The sequence below is a fragment of the Struthio camelus genome, chromosome 1 (assembly GCF_040807025.1).
Source record: "Struthio camelus isolate bStrCam1 chromosome 1, bStrCam1.hap1, whole genome shotgun sequence".
In the NCBI taxonomy this organism is placed as follows: domain Eukaryota; kingdom Metazoa; phylum Chordata; class Aves; order Struthioniformes; family Struthionidae; genus Struthio; species Struthio camelus.
Window position 1 is genome coordinate 128,425,229 of NC_090942.1, and position 27,726 is coordinate 128,452,954.

At 47.9% G+C, this 27,726-nt stretch overlaps 1 long non-coding RNA gene across 1 annotated transcript; it reads left to right on the plus strand.

The window, feature by feature from the left end:
- Nucleotides 1-3,693: 3,693 nt before the first annotated feature.
- On the plus strand, nucleotides 3,694-25,788 carry LOC138061895 (uncharacterized). The gene is made up of 6 exons (XR_011135895.1): nucleotides 3,694-6,037; nucleotides 6,172-6,235; nucleotides 13,501-13,527; nucleotides 20,958-21,006; nucleotides 22,568-23,016; nucleotides 25,535-25,788. It is a non-coding gene; the product is annotated as an uncharacterized lncRNA (long non-coding RNA).
- The last annotated feature ends 1,938 nt before the right edge of the window (nucleotides 25,789-27,726 follow it).

Consider the following 27,726-nt stretch of genomic DNA (forward strand, 5'->3'; position numbering starts at 1 on the left):
TGTGGAAGAAAGCATTTGGTCGCATTTCTAGAGTGGGGAGACTGTTTCTGAAAGGAGCAGCCCTGAGAGGTACACAGGGGCTACGACTTCAAAAAAGTTGTAAGTTCACTAGCTCCAGTGGAGCTATGCTGGTGTGAATGAGAGCAAATTACTCCCGCGTCCATTCGTAAGGTGATCAGAGCCAGGACGTGAACAGAGGAGGCTTCATGTGGCTGTGGGGAATCATGCAAGCAGGAGCTCGTGCATCACACTGCACAGTGCTAGTGCAGGAAGCTAAGGCAGACAATGGAGGGTTTTGCCTGCTTTACAAAGGCTGTTGTTAAATTGGAAAGGATTTGAAAATATACGGAAGAATGATTTGCAGTCTGTCAAACCTGCTTTGGAAGGAGAGGTTGAAGAAGCTCAGTCTATGAAGAGCAAAGAAAAGCTTGAAGTATGACTGGACCTCAGCATAGGCAAAGTGAGACTGTTTCTGATACTACAAGGCCCTTTGTTTTTCATTTATCAAGCACATATCTCAGAGCTAAAAGCCACTGTGTGTCCCTGACCCATGGAATTTATAAAGATTTATAAATTATAATTATACAACTCAATAGTACACAACATATAACTCTAAGCACTGTTGTCAGTGGGAAAAGTGCCTGTGGTCTTTTTGTGACTGCAGGATCTGTGATGAATACCTGCAGTTTTCCTCTCCTGGTAATGTTGTTAATTGTTTTTTCACATGATGAAGTTGGTTTGAAGCCATTTCACTGGCCCTTTAAGTTTTCTAAAAATAGAAAGCAGGTTATTTCAGTAGTGAGAAAGACAATGCTCACAGTTGTTGAAGAATTGAAAGCCGCATATATGCTCCAAAGTCCGCGGGATGAGGCTACTTTCTTCACAGCAAAGTTAACACATGCATCTTGGAAAATCTTATCTCAACTAGCATCTGAGTATGCATTACATTCAATGGCTCAGGAGCAAATGCGCCACCTTTTATTCAGCAGCATGGAGCTCCAAAATCAATGTCAGCTAAATATACTCATTGCTAACAAGCTAAACTTATTCACAGATATTATTGGGATCAAAAGTTGATCAATAGCACTGGGCAACACTGATGAACATAAATTCTCTAGACTAGAAGCCTTCTCACCCAACAGGGTCAGATGGGAGAAAGGGCAGGAGTCATTTTTGCATATTTTCATCCCCACTATCTATGTTGTGGTTCTTGAACTGCCAAATGTCACCAAAAAAATAGTGATTTGGCAAGGATTTTGTGTGGAAAGGTCCAGCGTAAAAAGTGGGACAAGCAGGCCACACTGAAAGAACACACCGTTTTCGAATTCCAGTTCAGTACAGCTTGGGAATTAATTGGGCCAGTTAGTAAGTGGTCTTTTCCATGCTTCACAGTGATAGCAGGTACACAGACACATGCTGTGTGCAAAGGCATTTGCTGAAAAAAAAAAGTTCATATCTCTGAAAGGTGCCAGACTGATAAAAATGGGAAGTAGAGTCTTTCATCTGCAGAGCAGGTATGACAAAGGTCCTGGCAGCCTGAACTTCTCCACATAGTGGAGAACACAGTGACCGAGTTTTGTTTTAACGTTTGCTTCCATGAGGAGAGAAAGGACAACTCAGTAACAGTTGGATGGTCCCAGCTCGCTTTGTGAGTGCAGCTTTAACATTATCATGTATTAGATTCCTCACAGCAAATAAAGAAATAAAATCAAAATTGCAGTAGAGGCTATACCTGAATCTCAACTGCATCATAAAATGTAATTTAGATTGCCATAATAATACAAATACTTGAAAGCCAGGACAGCTCAAGATTTTATCTTTTTCAAAAAATTCTCAAACAACCCAAGCCCTCTCACTCCCTACTTCTAAAATAAATGCATTCGCAGCTAATGTCTGTATGAACAGACTTAACATTGACTCTGTCCCTCTACATTCAGTCCATAAGGGAGCATGATGAGAAAATGAGGAGCTTGGAACGGCTGTTCAGTGGCAAGTCAGACCACAGCATTTCCTACCACAGTAGTAGATCAGCCTGCTCATGGGAAGGGGTCCTTGTCTGGAGCTTCTCACTCGTGTTCTGTTGACTTTATGGATAGCCCTCGCAATCTGGTCCGAGCACATCTGAATGTTTGCACAGCACCTGACGCAAAGGGGCCACCGACCCGCTTCATTTATCAAATGATAAATACCATAATAGTAGTATAATTGAAGTCATTTGTACCTATGGTAATCATCTGGTGATTCAGTATAGCGTAGACTTGCTAGATGGAAGAGTGCACTAAGCTTATGCAGAGATTTCTATCTTGCCCATTAGTTTCTGCACGCTAAATATATTCTGAATTTACGAATGTTGAAGTTTTAAGGTGAGATTTTCTATGCTTGGGCTCAACCCCAAAGTGATTCATTTTCGTAATGCCAGAACAAAACCATTCAGCCACTTTTGAATTATGTGAGGCTGAAAGACAAGATATTGATAAAGTTGGTATTAACAGCTGAATCAAGATTCCCTGACAGCACATATAATAATATTTTTTTATTTATTGAACGAGGATCAGCAATACAGGGGGAGGTGGAAGATAGGAAACTTCAGAGAGTTTATGCCTGCCAGTGAGCAACACCCAAACCAGGAATCAGGCTCTGGTGATGTGCAGCGCACGGAAAGTATACTTGAATTAATGCCTACGACCTGGCTGATACATACCTCATAGTTAATCTGGTTACACGGGGTTTATTTCACAGTCGGAAGTTTTTGCGCTGGAAGGGAGTCCTGCTGGGGTTTTCTGAGCACATGACTGAATTAATGAATGAACAAATGCAGCTTGCCAGTCCAGATTTAAACTGCTTACCAGACCAAAATCTGCTCATTTTCTCTGTCCTTTCGCCGGCCTCTCTGCCTTTTATTTATTAATTTATTTAAGAAAACAGATAAGAGCAAAGAAAACGCCTGCGGACATCATCAAGGCGGCGAACCCAGATAAATGGCCATTTGTCATGCCTGCCTGAAGCCCGGCGCTGGGCTTCGAGCCCAGCCGCGGCCCCAGGCAGGGAGGTCCCTGGCGGAGGAGGCTGGTGCCGGGCTGCCGGTGCTGGCCGCGGGGCTGGCCAGCAGCCCCTGCTCTGCATGAGGCCAGGGGCGCGATGAGCCCCTTGGAAGAGGATGGTTTTAAGAGCAGCGGAGTCCACTGTGAAAGGCAGGAAACAAAACCTGGCCTTGCTTCACTGGAAGGATCACGCCGTCCCTAACTTTCAGATCCACGCTGCCTTTGGTATTAGCCCACTGTCAGATTTTAGTGGGCACTTGCTAACAGGATCTCTGAAATATTTTCATTTATTTGGCCACTGGGCAGATCTCCAGCCTGCCGTTGTGACTGTGGGGTTTGTATTTTAATAGGAATTTTAAGAAGGCTTGGTTAGGGGTATTTAAGGTAGTCCCTGAGCTTTTATGTGGGCTTTCCCAGTGCTGATTAAAAAAGTAGCGCCGAAGAGAGGCAGAGGCAGGATTTAAGCAGCAGGGAAGCAGGGACCCTGCAAGCGTGCAGCCAGCGATGCCCTCCCGAAGCCTCTTTCAGACGACTGAGCTCATTTCACGCTGCCTGTCGCCTCTCCTTTGGCGGACCAGCCTCCGGACTCCTTAACAGCCCTGTCCAACCTCGCTGAGCAAGGCCGAGATGTGCGCAGCTGTCCGCTCTTGCAGAGCCGCGGTGCAGCCTGCTCCACCTTCAGCAGCTCCGGCAGAGCATTGTGGCAAAGCAAGACGCCCGCTGGCCCTCCCCCTCGCTGTCCCCAGCCCCACTGGGCAGGGCTGGACATCTCTCCGAGCCCTGGCACTGAGATGCGCTGCAAGGACCCAACATACGGACATGGGGAGCTCAAGGCAGCCAGACACCTCCGCAGCCTCTGGTTCGCGCGCTCCTGAGCAAAACGGGTAGGAGACAATCGTCGTTGCGCCTGCAAGGTGAAGGGCTGCAGTGGCATGAAGGAAAAGCAGCCTGTGCTCCGTGCCAAAGCCTGGAGATCCTCCTGAAGACTCGTTGCTGTTCAGTTTTTGTGGCATCTCAGATATGAATTTTAGAGCTCATGAGAACAAGAGGCTAATAAATCTACAAGGTTAATCAGGAGAGAGATGCTGCCAATATATCCAGGTATCCTGAGCTGCACTGTCCTTGCTCTTCCTCACCTTCCCCTCCTCATGCTGTGGATGTAGCCTGGGCAGGGATGGATAGCTATGCTGCACGATGCTGAGCAGGCATGCAGGCATCTCAGAGAGCAATACTGACCAGGTTCACTTCACTCACCTAGAGACTTTACTGTCAATTTGAATCCAGGTCTCCAGAGGTGCAAGTCCAATGTCTCCAGACACCACTCTGCCTGAGGCTGGCTTAGCATTGCCTGTTTGGACCCTGAGGAGGGTAGGGTCAGCACCACAGTGCATTTCTGCAGCACCTTGCCGTCCCACAGGGAGCGGAAGCACTTCAGAAATGAAAATCTGCTTTGACCTGAAGGACTCAAGCCACTAATAAAATGAGGAGCTGAGGAAGACATCTGTATGGACTTTGGAGGGCCATGGCCTACTTAATGTTCTCTGGGGAGCAGACTGATCTCAGAAAGGGCGTTACGATCCTGAGCTCCCTGACCACTCCCTGGAAGCAGCGAGGCCAAGCAGGTCCACGGTGGATGATTTTAAAAAGCACCATGGGGCCCAGTGTTTCAGGAAACGCCACAGTCATTTGGAGCCAGGCTTCATAGAGCTACATCTGTCAGCACAAGGACTTGCAAAGAGAGTGGGCCGTACACAGCTGCTCGGCCCCTGCACTTGGAGCTCCCCATGGGGCAGGCGGAGGGGTACGCACCAAGAAGCAGGACCGTGCGAGTCCTCATGGTGAGCCTGGGAGCCCCATGGCGAGCCTCGGATGTGCTGCTCGGTGTGCCCACAACTACCTGCTGCATCACCAGCCACTAGCTGCCTATGGAGGGTGAGGCTGGGTCCCAGCATGTTGCGCTGATTTGCAGCACCAGGAGTTTGGGAGGCTGAGGAAGAACACCAGAGCACCTTGGAAAAGGGCAGGCTGTGGCCAGCCGAGGAAATCATTGCCAAGTGGCAGATTCATTTAGGAGCAAGGATGCAAAAAGCAACCCATCGCAACTTCAAACTTCACCAGCTTCCCCAAGCATCTCTTGAAATGCCAGTTAAAATGAGCAGAGGGAGCGGAGTCTGCTAACAGGATCACAGACTCTCCTAAACTGAGTAATAAACATGTAATAGGCGTCTATGTTTCCCCATATGCATATTTTCCAGGCTGAGTTGACTGTAAATGTTGCGGTTATATGAAACCCACATAGAAGAGGATGCAAACATCAACTAGAAAGAGAAGCAAGGCCTAGTCACGAAGCTGAAACAGAAAAAAAAAATCATGACAGTCTTCCACATATAAATAAATAACTGCCTGAAATGAGGGCTAATTAACTTGCAATAAACCAGCTTAACCACTTAGGGGCAGCGTTAACACAGAGTTAACATGCAAAACAAACCTGTATTTTCTCACCTGGTTAATTTAATATGCACTGTGAATATTCATAGTGTATCAAATACTGATACATCAACACACTGAATGATGCAATTTCTCAAACCCAGGAACGCATGATAATAGGAGTAACTCAATTGCTGCTCATACAGTGTTGACTTTGATCACTGGGTTTTTCTAAACACACTTCTAGATGTAGGACTTTACTTCTTTTCCTCTGTCAGGGTCATGGAATATGTCTCTACAAAGATTAAAATCTAAAAAAAAGAGGTTAAAGAAAGGGTTTCACTTAAAATAGACAGAAAGAAGATGAAACAGAAAAAAAGCTGTCTTGAGAAATGCTGATCTCGCATGCAGGAGCTGAAAAACACATTTTATCTCCATGGCCACATTCAGAGTCACTTTGCTTTTGCACAACATGCTTCTTTCTCTACTGCACATTCAACAAAGTCCTGGTTCCTTGGATACCTCTGAAACATTTCCTTGCATTATGAAAGAGGCCAGACCTGCTTCAGGTATGTTTACGCTCCCCAGTCAGAACAAGTAAATAAACGAAAGGGGTTTTCTTAGTGTGGCTTGACTAACTTGAGCTAGGTCTGACAGGCGGGCACAGCAGGAAGAAGAAAGTAACCTGGCTTTTTTCAAACAGGGCTAGCAGCTTAATTCAGCCTCCGGTAAAACTCGGCTTATGCTCACCGCTACTTGAACCTCAGGTAAGGAGAGCAATTTTCTCCTCCTCTTCCTGCCCCTTCCCCCTGTGTTGGCTCCCTTAGGGTTTACAGCTCCTGTGTGGGTCATTAGCATCCCAGCTTTATCTCTGCAGCCACTAGGTCCTTCTGCCTTTTCTGGCTGGGGCTGTGGGATCTGGAGCGTGCTCCGGTGGTGCTCAACCCCTGCCACGGTGTGCCCAGGTGCCACCAGCAGCTGTCGGAGCGTGCTGAGGCTGTGCTCCCGTGGTAATTAATACCAGATCCGTGCACGACCAGATCGTTCGGCAGTGCAGCTCTTGATCGGCATCAGGTGCAGGAATACGATCGCGTTTCTGTCGAATTAGCCTGGGCGCACGGTGTGGAATTTGTGCTTTATGCTGGCTGAGGGAGGACAGGCAATACCTGATCTGGCATGAAGCTAACTTGGTGCAGAGAGACGATATCGGATATGGCACAAAGTTAAAGCGGGGCAGATGATAAACAATATCTGATCTGGCATAAGAAGCTGCTGGTACAAAGTTGGCTTGTCAGAACCACTAAAACAAATTCAGAGCAGTAGAGTAACGTGGCCAAAGCATTTCTGCTGCAGCACCAGGGAGCCCAGAGCCAGATTTAGCCCCTTGTCAAACTCTGTGCTCAAGAGAGGGAGGGAAAGAGGAAGAGCCCAGCACGGAAATGTGCGGCCACCCTCACCGGCATGCCTTTCGGGGGAAAGACACTGCGACAGATGGGGCGGTGAAGGGCCAGGGATGTTCACGTTTGCAGACGTGGACCCTGCCTGGCTTTGCCCAGGCCCTGACAGCTATCACGGAGCAGATCTGCCATAGCAATGTGCTTCGCGGAGGGAGGTGGTGCTGGCGGCGCCGTGCTCAGGCTGGTGCTGGCTGGCAGGCGAGGTGGAGGAGGAGAGGAGCGCCTGTGACGGCTGCCAGCGCCACCGAGGGAGGGGATTCAGGCGCCGGAGCAGTCGCTCTGCCAAAAGCATTAAATCTACTGAAATATGCTCCTGCAAGAAGAGGAAGCAAGCAGTCTGAGTGGAGAGCGAAACAACGAGCCCACTGTACGGGATCATCCACAAACCCTTCTCCACTGGAGTGAAATTTCGCCCTTTCATCTGCCTCAATCGGATTAAGAAAATCAGCACTCAGGCACTGGCTTTCTTTGCCTCTAAAATTCAAGTATCGCCCCTTACTTTTCTTGCAGGACAGACAGTACAGCTGAGGAACATCCAGTCCCACAGCTTCTAGGAACTGGAAAGAGAATGGCAGGGTGGAGTCGTCATGCGTTATGCTGAATATTTACCCCTCATGCATGCTATTTTATTTTAAATCTAGCGTGTAATATGCTTTGCATCTAGCATGTTGCTCTTGTGTGTTTTTCCCTTGCCCTGCCTGTCTCTTGCTGGCAGCTGCCATCATGAAACAAAAGGCAGCTGCCAGTTTGAGTGAACATCTCTCTCTTCCCCCCTCTTGCTCTCTGGAGCTGATGCAATACCACTTTGCAGATTGGGTGGCGGGTGCTGATGTGAGGGAGGTTTGCAGCCCTCGGGAAGCTTGGGCATGTCCTGCCTCAGAGAATCACTGCCAGAGCTCAAAGCCGTATTTAAGCTCTTGAACCTGGCTCAGCGGTAGCCCGGAGAGAATCTGCTGTCACCGTGCCAGCACACCAGCTCGAGCTATCATCTCCATTGCAGTGACTGCCCATTTCACGGGATTTAACGTTGCTGCTTTTGGCAAAGGTAACGGTTTATTAAATACAACTTTGGTCTTCTGCCTCAAGATGTGTAATCAAATGTAGGGATTCCTTCTCCAAACATGTGGTAGAAGGAATAAAAGTCGAATGAAGAAAAACCAGAAAAAGGGAGATCGAACTGAGGCAGCATTTGGGAGAAGATCCTTTTCTGTGTCAAATTAAAATACTGTGAGGATAAATAAGGAAGAATACCCAGGACCTGGACACTCAGGCCAGCTGTGAGCCTCCGATGCTGCTATGCTTTGGCCCATGGGAGTACTTGGTACACAAGTTCCTGTGCATGATGAGGGAGCACATCTGAAACTCAGCTGGGATATTTATCCCTCGACTCCTCTTAAGACTGGCCAACTCCATGATCTAGGAGACTGGAGATCATTCGAGGAAACAGTTCAGCTATTTTTTCCAGAGCTGGAGTGTATGGATGAGCTTTTCTTGCGGAACCTTTAACTTGAGCCACAACACAAACTTGCTTTGAGAAAAAAAAGTTGAGCTCTTGACTGCTGTAAATAGACATGGGCTGGATAATGCCTCTCAGAAGCGAGTGCTGAGAGGGGCAGAAATGAGTTGAAGTTCACTAGAGCTGTGGTCACTGACACATTCGCAGTGTTTCCTTATTTCTTTGGGCTGCGGAGGGAGGTTGGGGAAGAGGTGAGGTGCACAGGGCAGGAAGGTTATGAGAAACCAAGCAGAACCCCAGGTGACAATGTGAAAGGAAAAAGCAAAGTAAAGGCAAACCTCAGTTCCAGTCAGGAAAGTTAAGAAGTGAGATCTGAAACAGCCTCTTGGGAAAGTCTGTTGCGTGCTGAAGAAGCACACTGAAATAAATTCTCGTGCAAGCTGTATCTCTGATTGTCAGAGAAGCTAAGCCCTCACTGCTTTTCTTTGTGGCAGTTTTCTTTCAGACACCTCCTGGTTTTTCCATCCTAGAAATGGCTATCCTCACGTCATTGTAAGCCCTTTTGCTGAAATTATAGGACTTTGGGCTTGTTCTAAGGAATAGTTTGGAAAGATCCTGGTTTGACCATTTTGCCTGATTATAAAGTCCAAAGCAGACGTTATTTTCCTAAGTGGAGAGCCAAGTGAGAGAAAGAAGCTGCAGAGGATAGGTCTGGAGTCTTTGAGGAGCTGTCAGGACAGGGGAGAAATCACACAGGCAGGTGAGAAGGTTGTAATTTTACAGTCAAAGAGCAAGCTATGCCTTCTAAGTGCAGACGATTTCTTCTAGATTAAAGAGGGCTGAAAATAAACAAAGAATTAAAGTTCATCATTGTGAGGAAGACAGAGCATCTTGCATTGATTCACAGTGCTGACTCTTGCCTCTGAGACAGGCTGGCAGGCTTCTTGCATTGAAAGAGTGCAGTGCAGGAAAACAGAGACATGAACGCTTCTGCCTGAGCTATCATAATCCTCCTCACCTGAGCACCTGGATGGTGTCCACAGATTTTCTCTAGTCCCAGAGACACCACAAAGGATGCAGAAAATACAGTTTACGGATATCTGTCCCTTTCAATTTATCTAAGCCACCTGCTAGCAAGCGGATTGTGAGGAAGCGGCAGTATAAATTAACGACTGGATTCCTACGGACTACAGTGTACCTCCCTTGATCTTATACTCTGTTTTCCCAAAGTTGTGCTGTGAGACTGTCAAGAAGTCCAACTGCAAGGGCCTCTGTTGCTTCGACGGGACACAGGGCCCAGAGCTGCTCTAACCCCCACACCAGTTGTGCGATAGGTGAACTCTGAAAACCTGTATATTTATTTTGACTCCTCTAGCACTGATGGGTTAATACAGCTATGACAGAGAAAGTGAAAGAGGCAGATCCTTTCCCTTTGCAACCATCTGGAGTGGCAGGTAGGGCCCAGCAGTTGGGCCAAATTCTGCTTTCCAAACGCCCATCCTTTGCCATTGGTTTGGTTTCTCCTCTATGCCAGCTAAGGAGCTTTCCTGATCTACATATTTTCTTAGCAGCTTTCCCTTGTGAAGAGCCCTCTTTATCACCAGTCCTGGGTGCTCATTTCTTGTCTTCATGAGCGGTGGTCCTGGTGAGCTCCCCACTGCTGGAGGTGCAGCTGCAGCTGCTCGTGCTGGGGGCTCTGGGAGTTCAGCTCGGCCGCTGCACTGCCTTCTGCTGCCGCCCATCCTGCAGGATGACAGCCTGCAACAGTCCTCATACTGTAAGCAGGGCTCCCCTAGACAGACCTGCCAGCATCAGCGGGTCTTCCCTGGTATGGCTTCAGGCTGGTCTGTGGCTTCAATTCCCCTTCTCCAGGCACAGCTCCTTTCTCCAGCACAAATGACGCTACCGACTAGGTCCTTTGGCTAAGTTATAAGAATCCTTGTAAAAGGATTTTAAAATATCTTCACAGAAGATAAAAAAAAAATTCCCCTTGCCCTGCTCTTCATTTTCCACCCATATTTTCTGTAAGCTTCCCTTGGTTTATCCAAAGTTATTCCCTTGGTTTATTCCCTTGGTTTATTCCCTTGGTTCCCAGGCTCCATTCAGCCAGTCCTTGCCTGCTGATGGCAGGGGGAACTGTTCCCATTCACCAGGTGGCAATGGAAGGGGAAAGCACGCTGTCCTCTGCTGTGGTCCCAGTCTCTGCCTCATGGCTCCAGCTATTCTGGTTTGTCTCCCAAGACTCTCCATCCTGGCTGCCCTACAGGAGAGCCTCCATTGCCCTTTCTTCTTTCCTAATATTCCCTTCCTGCCTGCTGGCAAACTGCCTGTGTGGTCCTCAACAGGCCAGGGTCGAGGCACGTTTCTGCCACTCTGATGTGCGCTCTATCACCTGGGGACATGGGCTACCTCGGCATAGGCAAAGAGCACCCTCAGGCCCTCTGGGAAGGACAGGATCATCGTGGGACACGACGGTCTCTGGGAAGCCTGGGTGTGAGAGTTATAGCCCCTGGGCTCTGGCACACTGGGGTAGACAAAGGTTTTGCAAGTCTTCGCCTTCCCCTAGCCTGGACCTCTGTCCATCCCGGAGAGACTGATGAGACACAGAGGATCAAAGCCACCCACCTCCTTCCCCCTCTGACTTCTGACCTCTGACTTCTTAGTGAGAAACTAGTCCATGTATGACCGATTCCCCTGTGCAAGGGAGAGAAAATCACTCACTGCACTCAGACAAAGAGTCAGGAGTGACAGCGAGGATGAATCAGACCTCCACCTCCCCGAACAGTTCAGCAGTTGTTCCCTTGCTGTAACAAGAACCAAGACAAAATTTTTCTTCTTTTACAGCCCTTTTAGCTGCTGCATCTTCAGCTGAAACTAAGGTGTATACTCAGCAGCCTCTGCTGACCTCCATCCTGTGGGAAGTTTTCCAGCCACAAACAGTCATTCCATTAGCCAGGGTCTAGGCCCTGGGCTCAGTTTGAGGCTTTGAGGCCAGATCTTCCCCACTAGTATGCAAAACCAGCTCTTGTGTCTTACCTTTCTGTATTTTCAGCTTTAAACTATGGCAAGCTGGAGACAGACCTTAAACTCAGATTCAGGCTGAGATCATTACAAGCTCTGAAGACCCCAACTGCTGGAAAGGCCAGCTGAAGATGCTGAGTATTGCAGTGCCGGAGGATATCCAGACTGCCTAAATTAGTAGCTGGGTTGACCACAGTGAGCCATGCTAGCAGGGCAATCTCAAGCCCTCCTTCCCCTTCCTGCATCAATATTCCTTCTGGAAGCTGGCCTGAGTTGTGCAGTTGTGCTAGTTAAAGCCCAGGCACAAAATGAAACTCAAAAACCTCGCTAGCAAATCAACAAGAGTAGACAATGTAAAGGGCACCTGGAGTCTGAGAGTTGTGGGGTCACTTCCAAAAGGGCTCAGCAGCAGGCACCTTTTCTGGAGGGCTCTAACTCTACAGTGGCACTCTGGCAGGCTGCAAGGACACTGTACTCCAAGACACAGCATACGTGAAGAAACCAAGCCCCTAGTCGCCTGTAAACCTCAGCAAACTGTGGAAATTCCCTCTTTTTGTCAGTAAAATGGTGTCCTGTGTGTGGAGGAGGAAGGCCAAGATGACACACTGTTGAAGCCTCCCTTTTAAGATCCTTTTCATATCCTTTTTATCACGTCTGCCCCCGATCTGTAAGGCTTGTCCTTTGGAAAACGCAGCAGCAAAGCTGAATCTTAAGAGCTGTCTTGCAATTCTTAGTTGCTTATCCCTCAAAAGAGAAAGCAGAAAATGGGGGGATGCTGAGGGCCACGATATAAATATGCCATGCATGTGTGGTGCAGGTAGATCGTTTAAAAGGGGAGAAGGGAAGAAAACCCCGGACCCTCCTATAAACATCCAAAGCTCCCAAGCCAAAACCAAATAACAAGCCTGCCAGCTGTTCCCCTTCCTCCAACCCTGCAGGGGCTCTGAAGGCCACACAGACACCTCAGGAGCTGGAAAGCCTGCGGGGTGACGGCAGCCACAGGACGGGGGCAGCCAGCAGAGGCGAGAGGGCTCTCTGTGGGCATCCCCTGTGCAGCCCTGCGGGAAAGGCATGGCCCTGGGGAGGTGCGAGGTGCCTGCGAGCAGGCTGAGTCAGCGGGAGGCAGCGGTTTGTGTGACCTCCAGCAATCCATTATTACAAAGGGGCTTTCAGAAACTCCTCTGTGCCAAGCACAGCGAGGGTTATTGATTGAGGAGACAGTGTAAATGCACAGAGAGGCTCCATCCATTAGGGCCGCTGCTCTCCACCAATTAGAAAAAAATCATTACTCAGCAGCCATCAATGGGCTCTGCGCAGCGCTGAAGTGCATGCATTCAATCTATCTTCTCCCACCTCCCTGAAAACTTAATGACAACTATTAGAGCTCCACTGAATGCCCGGTGTGTACAGAAGCAAAAGATTCATTTGGTAATCTTTGTAATTACGACGCCATAGGAGAATGCGTGCTAAATTCACACAAGGGGGTGGGGGCGGTGGGGGGAGTTCCTGAATTCCTGCATTGCAAAAGCCCCTGTTGTACTCCGCCTGCCTCCGGTCCCTTCTCACTCACCTGCTGCCTCCCTGCCCCCTCTTCCCAAAGTCGCTTGAGAGGGTTTCTGAGGTGCTTTCTGGTTTTGCTTTTCTGCATTTTTTTGCCCTCCTCAAAAGGGAAAAATCATTTCATGAAAGTAAATTGAAGTGGGGTGACTTGGGAAATATTTGAGACCTCTGGATGAGGCACAAGCCTAGCAACACTGTTTGACAGCACTGCCCTGAACGATCAAGAATATGAATTCCCATTTACACAAGCCTGTAGAGCCACTCTGGAGTCTCGCTGGCATAACATACGCAGGGTGCAATTTATTTACTCTGCCACATCCCTCTCTTTTCCCTCCCCCTCCCCCAGCCTTTTCATTTACACAGGGCAGAATGGAGGCTGAGCCAGACCTTCATCTCACTTCTTGCCTATGCATGTCACTCCAAGTTACAGGGAAAGCCAAGTCCCAGGAGGGAATTTTTGGAAGAACTCAAGGATAGATGCAATGTGTCATTGAAGTTGAAAGGAGCAGTTACTTATAAAAGATGGTGCTTTTTACAGGTCTCCTCTTCACCGATCTGGGAAGAGGTAAGTTACCATTACATGAGGGGCATTGCCTCTATTCATCAATGGTGAGAGCCTGAAGGCAGCTGTCAGTCATGCCAATCTATAGTACCACACCTCTCAGAAGAAGAGTTTCTATCACACCATAGAGAAATATGCACATGGCAGATTTAGCGAGGACAAGAGACAGCTGAAAGAGCAACATTAGTATTCCCTTTCTAAAATTCTCCCTCTACAGGAGTCGTTCCTGCCAGGGACAGCTAGCACAACACCAGGCAATATGAAGGGGAGGATGCCTAATGCAACAAAAAGACATGCCACCGAAGCCTGCCTCAGTTAAAGGTGGCAGGTTGATCTTGCAGGGTGTGGAGAAGCTGGGTCACCACATTTCTATAGCTAACCTCAAGACATTAGCTGTGCATGATACAGTTGACCTCTTGAGAGAGGTCTCAAGAACAGTCAAGAGAGACCATTACTAGACTTTTTAGGCCTTTTCTTGATCTCCTAGGACTCCTTTGCTTGGACATGTTGTAGGAAGAATGTGAAAGTTCCTACAACAGTTGACATACCGAAAATATGTCAAAGGGAGATGAGAGGTCTCAGACAGACAGACATATGAGAATTAAGAAAAAATAAGCCAAATCCTAAAGACCCTACTTAGCTTTTATTTTGGTTTTACTCAAGGAAGGTCCAACTTCGTTCCTCAAGATTTAGTAAGCTGAGTGAAGGCCTCGAAGTTCAGTTGGTTTTCAAGAAAAATGCAGCTCCCCAACTTTATTAGAAATAACAACAGGAGAAGAAAGGCAGTAAAGTAAGTAAGTCAGTGGGGAGAATTACTTTCCTTCTCTTTATACAAAATATGAGAATGGCACTGAGGGAGATGATACCTTGTCTGCCCTGTTACACAACATAGGACAGGAACAGGGTGCCCATTCCTTGCTGAGGGCCAAACCCTCAGCCTTGCTGAGGGTTAAAAAAACCCATAGATAAGTGATGTTTTAACAGTCATCTTAATGTTATCCAGTAACAGTGATGAAAAAACACATGTGGCTATAAGCCACACACAAAATGGTATTGCAGCCTGTATCTGCCCCATAGATTCATGTACCCTAAGTCTCTCACAGGCTAAAATCAGTAATCAGAGGTGACTCTCACACTCTGTCCTGATGACCCTCTCATAACTGTTATTAAGCATCTTTTAATGTTAAGATATATAAAGAGAATGAATCCCCCCAGATAAGGCAAATGTATCAATTGCTCTTTATTTTGTATGAGGACTGGTTGCTGTCGTGTGTGAACCGGGAGATACTGAGTTCAAAAAGGGCATTCACAGGTTGGAGAAAACCTCTCCTATATCCAGCGCTGGCTGCAAGAGCCTGTGAAGAGCATAAAAGAGATGCAGCCAGAAATGAAATCTTCTCCTCCAGCATCAGTGGTTATAACCAGAATGCAAAACTGTGAATTAGTATAAAAACAATCCCCCTGCTTGGATTCAGCCAGTGCAGGTGAGGAACTCAAACCATTTTGTCCCAAACCATGTGCTGCAAAGGCCGCTCTGATTGCCCAGTCCAGAAAGAAGCAGCTAATCAGAGATAAATTTTCCTTTCCTCTGGGGACTAGGTAATTTCCTGTGCTCCTGGACACACTTGCTTCTCAGCCGTGCGAAAAGGTAATCTTTGTAAAATGCAATGGCAAGCAGTACTTGAACGCACCTGGAAGAAGAAGGGATTGGCTCCATCATAAAACCTCCCAGCACCTCCTTGTGCTCCCTTTCCCCCGAAGCGCTGCCAGACGGCACAGCCCGGCCCTCTTTGTGACAGAAACTCTGCTTTTTTATTAGGGAAGAGCTCCTGAGACAGGGAGGCTGGTGGAGGAAAGACCATGACAACAAGATGAAAAGATGACACCCTTCACAGCCGTAAGGCTGGGGGGAGGATGATTTTTGTTCAGCTGCCCCTGACCTTGAAGTGTCCAGTGTGAGTCAGTGCCAGGAAGGCCAACGTGGGCGAGAGTCCATCTGATCTCCTGCTCAGGGGGAAGGTGCTGGCAGCTACCACACGTGCTACGGATCTGGCCATCTGGTGTGGATGCAGGGTAGCTACACAGAGGCCCAGATGGCAAACCGGCTGATGGCCGGCCAGCCCGTTAAACAGTGAGGAAGATCTGCAGGCTCAACACTGATGGCCCCAGGAAACTGTCTCAGTTAACGTCTCAGAATCATCTTGCTAAGGCAATGAATTTTGTCTGGGCCTGTTGGATGCAACGGAGACCAAGCTCACAGGCAACTCAGGTGAGGTGCTTTGCAAATTGGGCAGAATGGTAGGTGAGAGGACCAAGACCCTTCTTTTTTATGACCTGGAGCCAAACTGGCTGCTAATGTGAACTACAGAGCACACTGTTTGACTGTTACTGTCGCAAGTTATGGAAATCATGGAATTGTATTCCTCGCTTAAATGGGAGTGTGTGAGCACCAGCTCTGTGGTGACAGGCTCCCTGGTGTGTATAAATATGTTTATCTGGAAAGTCTTGAGCAACATCCTCCAAGACTCCTTGTGAAAACTTTAGCAACACGGAGCTGGGAAAAGGACAGGTATTGAATTGATAGCACTGGCCATTTCCTACAAACTGCAGGCTTTGGAGGACAATGGAGGATATGCTGGATCCTTTGAGCAGTGGGACACTTACTGTATTTCTCTGACATTGGTGCTCAAAGCATGGTGCAGAGGATGATTGCCTAGAAATACATGTGCTCAGCTATTTGCTTAAACTACAGAGTCACTTGGGCACCATCAGACAGAAGGAAAGTCATGAGCTCTTTTGCCAAGAGACTACTGATATGCCCTTGAAGAGAGATCTAAAGCTCTAGGCCCATTTGCTGAGCGTCCTTCTCCACATTAAGTATGATTATTGCATTTAAGGGGTAATGACATCAAGATTTAGGTGACAGTTTAAAAAACTCCAACCCAATAAAGACACAGAGCCAAAGCTTGAGGAGAGGCATGTATATTACAATAAATAATCAAAATAGTCTATTTCAAAATTTTTCCTCTGTTAAGACTGATTTTTTTTGAAGCTCCAAGCAAGAAAATGGCTCTAGCATACACCACTGGGGTGAAAACAAGCTAAGGTATTTCTCAGTGTGGCACACAGGGACAGTGGGCATTTCCATCTCCAAGGCTTTAATTTCTCTTACACAACAGACACACACCCTAAATATCTTCTGATAAGACGATGCTTGTCCAAGTTGTCTCCCTGTAACTCTATAGAAGGTCAAAGGAGCTGGAAAAAGAAACCTGCCAAAGGGCCTGTCTGCAAATATAAGAGTGCTTTGAAACTGCACAGTATCCTTTGCTGTTAGGCGGGATGTGTTGCTTTCATTATATTTGTTTAGTTTTGGAGAAAGATCGTCCTGATGGTCCCATCCTACCCCTTTCACAAATACTTCAATCTGAGCCTCTCAGGACTTCTTTTGAGTGTTCCCTTGCCTTTCATTTTAAAACAGAAATGTTTATGGCATTTTAAATGCTTCTCCCTTACTATGGCTGACTGAGCTGCTCCTCCTGGATCCCTGAACTAGTTTTGTCAAAGAAAGCACGTCCTCTCTGACAGACAGGACACCTGCCTTGATTTGGTGGGATCATTGGTTAGGTCTCTTCCTCTCAGCTCCTTTCAATATTTACAACTTATATTTTGCTGAGGTGCCTTTCTCTCCCTATTGTGCGTCCTCTTTTCTGTAACACTTCCTTTCATCACCTACAGAGCATTTCCCAATTTGTCACTCATTTATAACTCTCTCTCTCTCTCTGTCCTTTCCTGTTTCTCTCCGGTCTGCTCTTTCCATTTATTCCTTGTTTTCCCGGTACGGTTCTTCTGCTTCCTTATCTTCTGCTTCCCTCCTCCATCACCTTGGCACCCATCTTTCACATCAGATGACCCCCCTCTGCTTCCTCCCTTACCCTCCCCACCGTGACTATGTCTAGGTACTAATTGCCTTGCTAACGTGTGCAGCAGGACAGGTTTTCTCATCCTCACTTGGTCCTTTCCTGAAATAACTTAAATACCTATTCTTACTCTGGACTGAAGACAAGGCCACCCCTGCAACTCCCACTCTTCCCCATCAGCGAGCTGCCAGGAGAGAGACCTGCAGACTGGCAGGGTGGATTACAGCCCTGTCCCTCCTCAGCACAAGGAAGGGCCTGCTGACCTTGCATCCTTGAAGTCCTTGTGTTTGCATCTACTCCCTTTCTAAGGCTGGTCTGCAAAGAAACTCTAGTTTCTAAAATTCTGAAAAAACATCATCTGTTTTACTCCTATACCTCCTAAAGGTCATGTTTTAATGGACAAAGACTTTAGAAAAGAATTAGTTCGATGCCAGCCCCTCCAGGATGGTGGGTCCAGCAAGCCAAGGTGCTCCGTGAAGCCCTGAGGTACAAAGCTGCCAGGGGAGCCCCAGTGTGGAGGCCAAGCTGGCACATTGTGTCTCTGAACTGCACAACCACTTCCTGGCTGGGGGGCTGCTAGTGGGGCGAGAAAAAGTGGAGATAAAGCTAGTATCTAACTCTTCTGGGTGAGGGTAGCGCATCTGTAATGACAGAGACTGTTTCCTTCTTGCTGTCGTTTGACACTGAGGCTGCCTACAAGGAGAGAGAGAGGAATGAAGGACGAGCTCCTTCCTTTCAGGCTTATCAACACCACCTTGTTAATATTCTTCCCCTTCTCTCCCCTCTGCAGATACCACCTATCGTTTCTCTCAGATGGTCTGACAGATTAACATAAACCCATGCAATTGTGCTCAACCATATTTACCTGGTAGATTGTTGCTTTCACTTCAGACCTGAAGAAGGTCTTATGTTCCCAAAAGCTGGTTGGTTTTACCCAGCTGTACAACTTTGTTTAATGAAAGATACTAGTGCCGCACACAACCCTTCCGCTCATTTAGGTCAAGACACGTAGTGGTACAATCTCCCTGCTTTCTTTCCTGAGAGACTTCTACTTTGTCTTCTCTTCTCCATTCAAAGATGTTTGGTCAGAAAGAAAAGGCTTCTTGCCTTCTCTCTGGAGGCAACATCTCTGTTCTGTCTTTGCACCTAGTGAAATTCATCTTGCTAGAAGGCTCCCTACCAAGCTGCCATGAGCAACAGGCGAGCCACCAGCTCCCTAGAAATCAGACGAAAAGTTTTCTTCCGATTGTGAAATGAGGACTACATACCTGTTTTCCAAATAGTAGACTGGAATGTATTACTGCTAAACTCTTCCCAGTGCTCCCACAGGCATCAAGAAGGGTTAGAAGTGGTGAAGGTCAACAGAATTAGAGCATTAGAGCAGACTGTTACAATCTGAAGAGTGTGCCCTACCCAGCAATGCTAAAATTACTCAGGGTTGAGACCACGAAGTCCACCAGACTTGCCTTGTGCTCTGCTCTGCATCACTCCGTTGCAGACTTTGTTATGCACGTTTATCTGTGCTGCTGTTTTTCCCAGCCTCCGTCTCCAGCAGTAGAGAGGCCTAACCTGCACGACCTCATTTTTCCTGCACGAGGACATCTGGGAGGGGGCCTACGTTTGGCCTGCGCTGTTCCTCTTTTTTGCTCCAACGGTTTTGGAGCAGGGCAGAGCTGCCGTATGCGAGGGGCAGGTGGGAGAGAGGGAGTCCCAAGAGCAGATTGGGTGTGGGAGGGAACTGCTGTGAGGAAGGAGGGTGCCAGCACCTGAGAGTTGGGGAGAGGGAGCCAATAGTGTCAATTGCTCTACAGGTTTTACCACAACATAGAGTCTCTTGGGAAGGATCTTGCTCCTCCAGTGAAACTGGACCATCTGAGGAGTAAGAGTTAGAAGGGGAGAAAAAGAGAAACCCTTGCCTTCACTGAGACTCCTGAGCCTTCCCAGCTCAAATCTTTGTCCCAAAGGTTCAACAAAGTCATGATACTTGATGATGCCGTGACACTTTTTTTGGTATTGGTATCATGGAAGATTCAAACAGCGTTGTCCACCTCTAAAGCTTTTGCAGAATGAATCTGTTTTCCTATCTGTCTGACTTGACACACATTCTCTGACTACTTGGAGGTCACAGATTTAATTAAACCTCAGTGAATACTGGCAGATCTCAGAAATAAGGGTCCTAATCCAATTAAACCACACTTGTACTGCAGTATTGCATCAAGCATGGTCAAAGCAGAAGGGTTGGACAGTGGCAAGCTAGAAGGGCCCCAAGAAGTTCCTCTGTAAACTGCCGCTTATGGATGATAATGTGATTGTGACATTCACAGACAATAGAAGCAGTTTCTTAAACTGGAGGTCCAAGGCTTGATGATATCACACCACAGCCAGTTAAAGAAACATGTGAAAGATCACAGCCAGTTCTTGGGGTAAAATGGCTGTGGCTCTCAGAAGAGCTATTATTTGTCAGGTGGAGATCAACTTTAACAGTAGCTGGTACAAATCCCTCACCAAGTCACAGACTTACTTTATAGTGATTAGTTTTGGAGGAAGTTGGTCCTCTCTCCCCCTTTTTTTTCCTAAAGTCTTTCTCATGTCTCAAGGGAAAAGGCAGAAGCAGCATGTAGCCCTAGGAAGTTCTTTTAACCAACCTACGCAATGCAAATTAATTTTGCATAATGTCTCACACTGCATTCCGCCCTGGAGGAGGCAATGCTTGCTATGTGGGCCAAGCGATTCACTGACGATCAGAAGACTCGGCTGGAATTTTTTTTGAAATTGACAGAAAAGTTTACTGAAATTTTGAGAGTAGGAAAATGTAACAATGTCTTCACAGGCTGGTCATCTTCAATCCAAACATTGGCCATCATTAATTGATTTTCAAAAATTTATTGAAGAAATGGACCTTTCTTCACAATATTCCCCCCAAGCATAGAATTCCTATCTAACCTGGCATAGTAAATATTATTGCACTGATCAGATTAAGGCAGATTCAATCTGTAGGTGAAGTTGTACTGTGCTTTGAGGCATTTTCTGGGAGAGAGGTATGTTGCTATCTGTCAAAATATTTGCAAATACCTTATATGCCATATATAAGCCATGTAAGTAATTAAAAAAAAATTAGTTCTGTAACCACAGCAAGATAGATATACAGACATGGGAGGTGGTTCCTGATGGCAGGTTCTGGTTAGGAGAAAAGGCACCTGAAGTGTATAGCAAGACTATGTTAAAGAATCTTACTGTAGGAGACCTCAGGAGAACATAAGAGCAGAGAGCTGTGCACTTCACAGAAGTCTGTGTCCATCCTGTTCGGAAATCAGACGGGAAGACGGAGTGAGAATTGTTATTACTCCTTGTTATTCAGACTGTGGTAGGAGATAGCGAGCACGTCAAGGATCTCTGTGTTTAAAGCTGTACAAACAGAGAGTAAAGGACAGTGCTTGTCCCAAAATGGTTGTAATGAAAAAGGAATAAGGACATTGGAGGGCAAGAGCAACTTCTGCTTCGTGTTTTTTTCAGGTGGAGCTGAAGTTTTGCTGCACCTTTACTTGCACTGGTGGAGGAGGGGGTACGTATGAAAATTATGAGAATCGAGTTGAAAAATGGGGCTTTAAAAAAGAGAGGGTTGGAGAGGGAGAAAATTGTAATGTTTTACAAACCATTTCACCTGCCTGAAGAGCAATCTATGATCAGCTGCAATATGCACGAGGTAGCTCTCTGCCACTTCTTTTCCAGGGACCTGCTTGGAAGAAGCCTCCTGCTGCGAGCCGGGCAGGGCCCGGCTCTGCTCTTGGTGCTGCTCTAGGCTTTCTGCTTATGGACAAGTTCAATAGGCTTTGTTCCTGTGCTCACCCAGCTGATTAAAAGTCATTTTTTAATGCCAGCAGCATGTGAGCCACAAGGATCTGTTCATTATTGCTCAGCCGTGCTGTGAGATGCCGTCTAGAAGTAATTAATTGGGTAATGCTTTGGAAACATGGAGGAAAAAATAATGGAGAAAGAGGGGAGGGGACTTCGTTTTTCCCTTTGAAGTGGGGATCTTTTGCTGAAAGGGAGGGAAGCAATACCAGAGAAATAAGCTGGCTTGTTATTTTACAATGTTATTCTCCACAGCCGTATGGATAAACATGTAAATTCAGCCTGTTTTTTTCTGCCTGATTTTAAAAATAGCCATATAAGTGGGACTTTGTGAAAGAGAGTTTCCTGTGGGGCATTTTTTTTCACAAGAGGGAACTCTGTCCTTATTCCGAGTCCTTCCCGCTCGTCAGTTCTTGCATTCAGGGAGGCACGGGAAGATCCAAGCCTCACTAAGTCGAGGGGTTTTCAGTGTCATTTGCAGAACATCTGTTCTTTTCCAGCTAGACCTCAAATAATCCTGAAACTTTAGCAGCAACCACAAGTTCATGCAAGGAAAAAAGGGTGGAGACCTAGCAGCTGTTGGGCAGGCCTATTTATATCAGCGCTGCTCGAGTTTGGTGACGTCAGTAATTCCCCCGCGAGGTTTCTCACTCAGCACATCAGCTGCGCTTTTCTGTCTGGCTACGGACCGGATTAAACAGCTCTAAAGCCAAACCAACTTTTTAGACAAAACTGTGTACACCAGCAGCCAGGCAAAACCACCTTTGAGAGCGCAAACTGTTTGGGCCCCTGTTGTCGCGCCTACCTCCTCGACTCAAACCCATGGGACAGATCCAGCCCTCTTGCCCGGCAAACACAGCTTTTGCCAGGTCATCTTGGAGTCGCTGTTTCTCACTGGGATCCTGCAGGCCGGGAAACTGGAAGCAGTCTAAGAAGAAGTGATCTTTAATCCCAAAAGGACAGGGGTGAATGAAGGGTAGGGGAACTCAAAAGGAAAAGGGGGAGCCCATGGAGAAGAAAGGAATATAACAGGAACTCTCAGAGAACGGGAGCAAGAGAGGGTCATGCGGGCAATCCTTTGCAGAGGCAGAGGCCAAGTCTCTGCATGCCTCTGTGTGTGCCTGTGTGTGTGTGTGTGTGTGTGTGTGAAGTCACCAGGCAAATCAGACACTGTGTACTGAATTATACAGAGGATGGCATGGTATATTTTGCATGCCTTTACCAGATTCTGCACTGAGAAGCACACAACTCACCGACTTTCTGTTTTGCAGCACAGAATGCAGGTACCAAATTCAGAGAAGAAAACTGAGTGTCATAAGACCTCCATCTTCTACAAGTTGTATAACTCCCATCTCCCAGAGAAGGCATAAGTCCAAAGGTGACGACTACAGGAGCTGCTGTGAGAAGGAATTTCAGGAATGCAAATAAAAATTAGTAAAGACATCTAATAAAAATAATCTCCCGTAACTCCCGGTGTCCACCCACTCTGAAGCCACACAGCCTCTGCCATGATCCAGCATCAGCATTTCAGAGAAAACATGAACTGCCCTGTCATCTATGGCCCGAAATAAATGAGGTCAGGCTGCCTGCTGCTGATGTAGCCCAGACACCTCTGTCCCACCAGCAACTCTCCTCTGCGGCAGGGCTACACGTATACAGGGCGACAGTCACAGCTCTGGCATGCTGGGAAACCAGACAATGCTTTCGGATTTCTGACTTTGTGAGCAATCTGGAGTACCTTTGATAAAATAATAAAAAAAAAAGATTTGGTGGTAGAAGGAATAATTGGAGTTTGTCAAAAAGTTGGAAAGAAAACAGCTTTTATTTGTGAACCTGTTGTTTTACAGGACTATTGCATTTCTGGTTCAAAGGGCTTAAATGGGGTTTCTTTGGGTCCAGAGTTTTTTTCTGCCCGATCTTCTGGTTGTATTCAATAGTGCTGCTGCATGATGTTGCATGCTGTTTTAAGAAAGAGTGTGGCTTCATCAAAATCATGAGAGGAGCCCAGGTTCTCAGCAGCACCCCTCCTCCCAAATGCACTGGCAAGCTTCCTAAAACATCTAGGGCAGGCAGGTTGGTTTGCCGCCTTCCCCCCTGCCCAACAGCTTCTCTGTGCTCAGCTCCCTTGCACCCCCACGTAAATAATCTGCTGGCTTTTGAGCGTGCACACTGGCAGTGATGGTTATGAGAGAGGGCAGCTCAGTGAACTGGCAGGGAGATGCGAACCTAAGGTCACGCGGGGATCCCCGGCCACGGGCCGGCAGAGGTGGCCCCAGCTGAATAGCGGTGACGTGCTGCCAGCTCCCCCGTGGCCGCAGCCAGCCGGGCCAGGGCTGGGAAGCAGCCCACCCTGGCTCAGGGAAAGAGAAGAATAGGGTAAAGAGAAGGCAGAAAGGGAGAGAGCACAAAAGAGCATGAGGCGCTTAAATAGCGCTCGGGAGGGTTGTCGCGATGTCATTTGGGCCCTTTTGCACGCTGCTTCAGACACGTCTAAGCAAGCAGACAGCACTGAGTCTGAGAGGATTACGTTCACCAGCAACTGGCTAGCCCTGCCAGTAGGTACAAACAAATAGCTTATTACATCAGGGCCAATGTTATCAAAATGGCTTTAAAAAAAAAAAAAAGCAGTTCATCTTAGTTTCCTTCTGCTCATTAGAAGCTGCAGTTAATCATGCACTGTGAAAAGGCTCACCATCAAGTTGCTTACTCTTCCAGCCCTCCTTTTCAGCCCTTCTCACAAATAAATCCCTTATTCAGCTGGGCCATCCCCTGCAATCAAGTAATTCCTTATGCCTGCCACCCACTCTGCCTGGATAAACCTCAGGTGGTCACTACATTGCAGGTTTCTTGAAAAGTGCTGCCTCTGAGCAACCTCTTTTTGTTTTTTTCCCCCTAAGCCTCAGTTTTAAAATCCCTCTGTGTATCATGAACCAGCAAGACTTTCCCCCCACAAGCTCTACCAGTGGTTTAATAGCCTCTTGTTTCTCTTAAGTCCTGGTGCTGAGAGTCCTCAGCCTTATTGGTGCTGGATGTGTGAAGGATGCTTCTGGGGAGGCAGTGATTGCTGGCTCCGAGGAGTGACAACTGTGCTGGGTGTCCTTTTCTGCTCACTGCTCCCGGCAGGCGCTGGGTCCTGCTGCCTGCCCAACTGGGGCTGCTTTCTCAAAACGCTGTGCTTGCTGTACTCTGCCTTATGCAGCAACCCTGCCCTGTCTCACCAGAGCCCAGAAATGCCTCTCGCACGTGTTACCTCCTGCTCCACAGCCATTACAGCATTTTCCTGAAGTAGTAATGGTGGCTGCTCTGACCAGAAAGGTAGGTTTTACTTTCTGACCTATTGACCAGACAGCCTTGAGGGCTATAGCTCCTGCTGTAGAGATTCCCCCCACCCCAATCTTCCTAATGCTGTGTGCTTTAACTTCCTACTTTTATCAAGCTACCAGCCTGATGGGCCAGGCTTGGACACAGCCTGCACTGACAGCGTAGACACCTTCAGCGACTGTTAATGTTGACTAGCTCAACAAATGATGTATTTGCTATGAAAAAGCGTTCACAGACTTTTGAATGGAGGCAGAGGCCAGGGAGACTGGCTTATACGTTGCTGCAGCCAAAATCAAAAAGATCTTCCTTATTTTAGGTGTTGTGCATAATTTTGTAAGGAATCGCTCCTCCCCCAATGAACGTATAGTGTAAATAGGCAGGATGCACTTCCCTACCTAACAGAGTACCTAAAAATGCAGAAAAGCCTCTTACTGGCTTTCCAGAAAAAACCCAGGATCTCACTCTCACTGATTACAAGACAGAAAACTAGATCAGAGGGAAGCATTAGAAATGCCTTTAAATGGAGAAACCAGTGAGACTTCCACCTTCTCTGAAGAGGTAACTGTTTCGGGAGAGCACTGGGAATCTGGTTGATATTGCAAAGTCTCAGCTCTTGGAAAAAGATTTTACCTCTATCTGCATGTCTTGTGTTACTGCCTACCGACCCTCTGTGTACAGCAGCACTGTGTACAAAGGCTTGACTGCCAGTAACAACGTGGCTTTTGCTGAATCTCAGCAACAGCAAAGAAAAAGCACTCTTTTCCTGGTCCGGACACTGTGTGGGATGGATATACCAGGTGCAGCTAGTTACTCACCAGCGGGGGGCTAGCGGAGGGGCCAGCAAAAGGTACCTGCTCCATTACTTATGTCTCTTTTCTGTTACTTATGCCTCTACTTATGCTTTTCTGAATTCGCAGCACCCCGCCAGTGTCTTCTGCTGGAGCCGTAGGACTCATGAGAACGAAGTTCAGCCTCCCGCAGGAGCAGCATGCGAGTCCGCCAGGACATGAGCAACTGGGAAGAGGGAAAATGCATGCTTTGGGTAGCCAAGAATGCCAAAGGATGCATAAAGGGGCGCTCCAAGAAATTATACGTTATGCTGTGACTTGCTCAGGAAGAGTAGGCATCTAGCATTTTCATTGCAAACGGCTTTGGAGTTACTTGTGTTACAGCTCAGTAAAGGTGGCCTGTTGAAAGTTATAGTTTCTTTGCTTTGTTTTGCATGAAAGTGATTGTATCCTTCGCTGCGTTCATAGTGAATCATACAAAAGTCTAATGCAATTTAGTCACAAAAGGTGAGATTCGTCTCATCTAATTTTACATGTCCGCAAAGCCCTGAGGAGGGGGGCAAAGGCAAAACGCTGCTGCGGCACCCTGCTGCCAGTGTGACTGCAGGCCGGCCAGGCTCTTCGCACGTGGCTAGAAGCAGTGGGAAAAGCTGTCGTAGCTCGCGTCTGCCTGGGAACAGCCTGCGTGAGCTGGTGTGACAGCTGGGCTGCGTGGGGCTAGAGCAATGCCCTGGCATGTGTCTCCTATGCCCCCAGCACGGCGCTCCCCCGCGGCACGTGGCGCGGGGCTGGCGATGCCAGCGGAGCGGCTGCAAGGAGCCCCGCCGGGGCACAGCAGGTCCAGGGGCCGGGCTGGATTTCCTTCTGCGGATTTTGGCTGGGGTTGGAGCCGTTTCTCAGCGCCGTTTGCATTCATCACCGACGCGGCTACCCGCTGTGGTCCTGCCACAGGGACCACACAAGGGGTGGGTGGGAGCGCGGCTGGAGGTGGCATGCGGGAAAATCCCTTTGCAGACCGCGCGGGGAACGCACGCCACAGCTGCACTGGAGAGCTGCTGTCGAACACGGCGCTGGCGGAGCCGCGTCTCTGCGACGAGCGCTCTGGAGCGCAGCTGCCGCCGCAGCCGCCGCGGGGATCGAGCTGTGCACGGGGGGAGCGAGGGAGGAGGCGGGCACGGAGGCAGTGGGAAGCGAGCCCTCCGCTCAGGCTTTCCCTGGGTTTGAGAGGGATTAGCCAGGACCATAGCATTATTTTAGCCGTTTCGTTCTTAATGTGCCTTGCGGCGCAGCTGTTCAGAGTTTCAGACGGCACGCAAAGGCGAGTCCTGAGGCTTGCCCACAATTACCCAGCACTTTTTGCATAGCTGCGTGGAGGATTTCCGTAGCTCCCTTATCAAACTCACACTGCGCAGACCACACTGCCTTGTTTAAGATGTCCCCTGCAGCTTACACCCTGTTAACTGCTGCCACCTTCCTAAAACCATTGCGGTCCCAGCACGACTGGTTCACAGCTTGCTACCGCAGCACAAGCAGACCAGTTTCAGCCAAGGGAGAAGTAATGCTCACGCAGGAGGGGGAGACCCTTCAGATAGCGTGCCTGCGGTGTTGGGCCAGGCGAGCGAGGAAGGACGGGCTGCTTTAAGACCTTCCTCCGCCACTGAGGCGGCTGGGGCTGGACGGATGCCCGGGTATAAACTAAAGCAGCTTCACAACTGCTCTAATTTATGTCCAATTGCCAACGGCCCCAGGGCTTTTCTGTCAGCTGAGGCTCAACCAGCTGTAATAGCACCCTACTTTCAGCATCTTTTCTGGGTGCCCACTGCTTTTGCCGGTGGCTGGGAGAGATCCCAGCGCAAGTGGCCCCGGCGTGGGTCCCTCTGGGACGTGGGGTTGCTCTGGGAGTGGAAATCTTTAGGCGTCTGTATGCCCTGTGTTACTCCCCCACTGCAAAAGCCAGTGTTTTCCAGCCAGGCTGTAGCCCGTGTTTCAACCCTCCTGGATGAAAAGTGCTTCCGACACATATGGTAGATATGACAGTGCTCTGCGATCTATATCTGTACATGTGACGTGAGCAGCAGACACCTCTGCAAACCTCCCACAGATCAGCCAGGAGTCAGAAAGCCCCATCACAGAGACTACAAAGAAAGACAAAAAACACCATCTCAAACTCAGAAATAGATGATACACAATATTTTTTCCCTTTTCTTCTCGCTGCCTTTGCTAGAATTAGTCAACAATCTTGGCCTGCAATAGCTGCGCAGCATTGATTTCAACAAATGCAAAGAAAGAGCATTTAAGATAAATATTTAAACTTCCTATTC